Source organism: Arachis ipaensis, chromosome B01 (assembly GCF_000816755.2).
Source record: "Arachis ipaensis cultivar K30076 chromosome B01, Araip1.1, whole genome shotgun sequence".
Classification (NCBI taxonomy): Eukaryota; Viridiplantae; Streptophyta; class Magnoliopsida; order Fabales; family Fabaceae; genus Arachis; species Arachis ipaensis.
Window position 1 is genome coordinate 132,240,939 of NC_029785.2, and position 5,189 is coordinate 132,246,127.

Genomic DNA, 5,189 nt, shown 5'->3' on the forward strand with positions numbered 1-5,189 from the left:
AAAGGAATAAAATCCTGGTCTAAGCGGCTAAACCAAGCTGTCCCTAACCATGTGCTTGTGGCGTGTAGGTGTCAAGTGAAAACTTGAGACTGAGCGGTTAAAGTCAAGACCCAAAGCAAAAAGAGAGTGTGCTTAAGAACCCTGGACACCTCTAATTGGGGACTTTAGCAAAGCTGAGTCACAATCTGAAAAGGTTCACCCAATTATGTGTCTGTGGCTTTTATATATCCGGTGGTAATACTGGAAAACAAAGTGCTTAGGGCCACGGCCAAGACTCATAAAGAAGCTGTGTTCAAGAATCATCATACTGAACTAGGAGAGTCAATAACAGTATTCGAAATCTGAAGTTCCTATAGATGCCAATCATTCTAAACTTCAATGGATAAAGTGAGATGCCAAAACTATTCAAGAGGCAAAAAGCTATAAGTCCCGCTCATATGATTGAAATGCTTTGGTTTGCTGAAGAAGCGCTGGTCCATCTTAAGGAGCCCTAGCTTTTATCCCGTAAAGACGCAATTTCAAATAATTATTGCCTGTTGTTTGCTGCAAAATTTCATTCGAAAGAGTATGGAAATGGACCCGGAGGAGGAAGGTAGCATTTTGGATGAATTTACGCCCGATGGAGACGAGGAACAGCATGGAATGATCGATGTGGTCGAAAACACGAACGAGTGGAGTCACTGGCGTGACAACATAGCACATGAGATGTATGAAGAGTGGCGTGCAAGTCGTACGGAGTAGCGTTGTGTGTTTTAGGGATGTTGTAAGGACGGCAAGTGAATTTGTATGAATAGTAGAGTGTTGAGACATTGTAAAAGCACATTCTTTAATTTTCGGCTACTGTGTGTTTGTGCTTTTGTTTGCTGTTTTATTTCTGTTTGTCGTGGCAATGACCAGTGTTGTAATAATTGAACTACTTGTGTATTTTTCCCTGATTTCATTTCTTAGCATAGACCAGTTTTACTAATTTTTGGATATGTCTAACTCTTTGGTAATCCGTTTGTGTGGTTTGATGGCATATTTTATTACCTTTGCAAAATACATGTTATTCTAACTTAACTTATTAATGTAGGGTTTTAATTAGCTTAATCTTGGAAGCAAGAAATGGAGAACAAGCGAATGTGGAAATACATGTTTCGCAGGCACATCCTACCAAGTTCTACACTCCTGGCAAGCCATTTCCTTTGTTTCACCGGCTGGAAGGTATCTTTGGCAGGGATAGAGCCACGGGAGCCGGGGCTGTAAGTGGCTTCGATGCGGAGGAGCAGGTTAACGAGGAGACCGACGACACCGCTGCTGGCTTTGATCAGTCTGAGATGTCTCCACTTCCAGATCAAGAGGGATTTGCAGCAACGCAAGGACAAGCATCACATTCTGAGGCTGGGGCGACCGCCGGAAGCACAAGGCTATGCGGGAGGAAGAGAAAACAAGTTGATGTACTGGAGAGGATGGCCGACCAGATTCAGCAATCATCGGCTGACCAGCGCAAGAATGCCCAGCTGATAGCTGATGCCATTGTTGGTGTGAACGAGAAGTGGAAGGTTGGCGAGAAGCTCACACAGCTTGGATTCGGTGATGACGAGGTCGTCAGGGCGATTCTGAAGTTTGCCGAGAGTCCTAATGTGTATGCACATTTCTGGGGCTTGTCAGATTCACAAATGATTGCGCTTGTGCGTTCCATTATATGAAGTACAAGACTAGTTAAGTTTATTAACAGTGTATTCTGGTATTAACCATGGTTAAGGGTGTTAACTTTTTGAGTCTTAGGTCTTAGGATTTAAGAACATTGTCATGTGTAACACGGTCACAGTTTGGTACCCTTTTGTGTGTTGCTATGTTATCGTTCCTTAACTATGTAATTTCCTTTGTTTTGCTCTTTTTTGGATGAATACCATGGTGGGTGATTATCAAGCTTAACAAGTTCCTCCATTTTCCATGCACATTAATTTGTACTACGATTTAACTTACAACGATTACATCCTAGTGAGTCTAGAAAATCTGTTTTCTTTCTTTTCAATAGAAATAGTGTTATCCATCTCACGCATAAGCAAAATGTTTATACATTTGGCAGCCAAATGCCTTCCTCAGAACTACATTATGATTGTCAAAATACATTTCCACTTATACAAAGAGAGGTGAAATTTCTCTCACAGGCAAAAATGGGCTTGACACAATGTTGGTTCAAAATATGAATTCCTTCCATCTTTTATACCAAGTATGTGCTATATTTATTACAATTCCTGAATTCCCTATTTGACTTCGAAGGCCATACTACAACTTACACAACACTACAATGATCAACACAACACAAAAAAGGGAAACAAGAAGTTGAACGCACATTAGAAACTTCAGATACACAACTTCAGCATTAATTCTTTCCACTCGTTCGCTCGGCTTAAAATCAAAGTTAGGCTGAGAAGATCGATCATCTCCGGAGTCAGAAGGCTTGACATTTGGGCCTGCCCATCTAAACCATCCACATCGCCTTGTTGGACACGCGTAGTACTTTCTTCCCGGGTTGGCCACGCTATTTGAAACTTGTAACGGTGCTCGTAACCCACAATCACAAAACCGGTCTCCCGTTATGTTCCCGCTGCCGTACGTACCACTTGTTGATCTACGACTTGAGGAAGCCATTACTAACCACCCTACACATTTAACAGTAACTGAAACAATTTTAATGTACTTCACACAACATATAACAGAAGCAGACGACTCACATATGAAACAACCAACGATGATTCAAATGAAACACATGCAGAATTGTAACACACATTTTTTGGTTGCAATATCATGTCTCTGTACCAGTTCTTATGATTTTTTTAAAAAACAGCAACAACGTTTCTTAGCGCAGTTTCAGCATCCACACATACTATATCATCAACACTGCTGTATACTTGTATGCCAGGTTCCACTGATTCAGAAATTGTTAACTGAATCACCATTCAGAAACAGCAGGTTACATTATAACAACATTCAATACGGTCAACCACTTACAATCACCATCATGTAAATACACCATCACACCAAACACAATACTATACTTATTTCTGTCTCTCTGTCTCTGTCTCTCTGTCTCAGTCTTGCAAACAAACGCTACCTAAATGAACAAGATACTCTACTTAGTTCACATACAATTAAAGGTGTTCCTTCTGTCATAACTAATGACTATCCAAGCCATCAATTAGAGGATGCTTTTGGTCCTAGTCACAATCCTACTCCAACACAGCCACAAGGCCCAATGCAACCCACTTCTGGCATAGACATTGTTCTTCCACCTATAGAATCCTCTAACACTAAACCCTCTACAACATCACACCATTCACAACCAATTACTCCTCACAATACTCATGCTATGATGACAAGGTCTAAAACAGGTTCGTCTAAGCCAAAAGTGTTTTTTTCTTCCATTCAGTCCGAAACTAGTGATGAACAACCTCTTAAGACAGCTCATATTGCCCTCAGTATTCCTTGTTGGAAAGAGGCGATGATAGAAGAGTTTTAAGCTCTACAAAGAACCAATACTTGGTCTTTAGTGCCTAAGCCAGAAAATGCAAAAATTATAGGTTGCAAATGGGTTTTTAACATTAAAAGACACCCTAATGGATCCATTCACAAGTATAAAGCTAGGTTAGTGGCTCAAGGCTTTCACCAAGAAGAAGGTTTTGACTTTGAACAAATTTTTAGTCCAGTAATTAGACCTACAACAATTAGACTGGTCTTAAGCTTAGCTCTTTCTCGAAATTGGGTGATAAGGCAATTTGATTTCAACAATGCCTTTTTGAATGGGGATTTACATCAAATAATCTACATGTCACAGCCGATTGACTTTGAAGAAAAGTCTGACACACATGTTTGTAGGTTGAATAAATCTTTCTACGGCTTGAAACAAGCTCCTAGAGAGTGGTTCATTAAGTTAAGCACTACTTTTCACTCTTTTGGTTTCAATAATGCCAAGTCTGATAATTCTTTATTTATCAAGAAACATACCAATTCAATTATTTATATTCTTTGCTATGTGGATGATATTATAATTACTGGCAATAATTCACATTGTGTGGCTGACATGATTAAGAAATTGGACACTGTTTTCTCATTAAAAGATTTAGGTGACTTAAGCTATTTTTTGGGGATTGAGATTCACAAAACTGAAAATGAAACTTTGCATCTCTCACAAACCAAATATATTACAGATTTATTGTCGAAATTGGGGATGGCTCAAGCTAGCTCTATGCCAACCCCTATGGTTTCTTCGTTACAATTGTTGTCGGCAGGTTCAGAGAGTTTTGAATATCCAAAGCTTTATCAAACTGTTGTAGGATCTCTACAATATTTATGCATCACAAGACCAGATATCTCTTTTGTTGTGGCAAAAATTAGCTAATTTATGCATTCTCCCCTCTTGGCTCATTGGAAGGCAGCAAAGCGGGTGTTAAGATATTTGAGAGGCACACAACATCATGGTTTAGTCCTGCACAAAAGTGATGATATGAGATTATATAGATTTGCAGACTCAGATTGAGCTGCTGATCTAGAAGATAGAAAGTTGGTGTCAGGATATTGTGTGTATTTTGGGGCTAACTTAATTTCTTAGATGTGCAGGAAACAACCAACTATAAGTCGTTCCTCTGCAGAAGCATAATTTAGGAGTGTAGCAGCTTGTGAAGCTGAGATACAATGGCTCAAGTATTTGTTAGAAGAACTGGATGTCAAGCTTCAAATTGCTCCAACGATATATTGTGACAACTTAAGCACTGTTTTGTTAATAGCAAATCCTGTGTTACATGATAAGACTAAACATTTTCAGCTTGAAGTACAATTAATCAGGGACAAGATAAATCAAAAACAATTACAGGTTATGCATATTCCAGGGACAGACCAGGTTGCTGATCTTCTTACTAAACCTTTGACAACCTCCACATTTTAAAAGATTGAGGTTCAAACTGCGAGTTGTCCCAAAGCTAAGCTCGAGTTTGAGGGAGGTGTTGAGATTAAAGATGATTAATTATGATAATTAGAGAACTAATCTTGGTTTTAAGGGGGCTATATAAGTAGAGAGAAAAAACTCTATTGTGATGATGACTCATTTTATTTTTACTGAAACCAAAATTCAATACTTTCTATTCTTTAGTTTTTCAATTTTTTCTTCTTTCTTTCTATTCTTCTGCTGCAAAATTCCTTTCGATTAA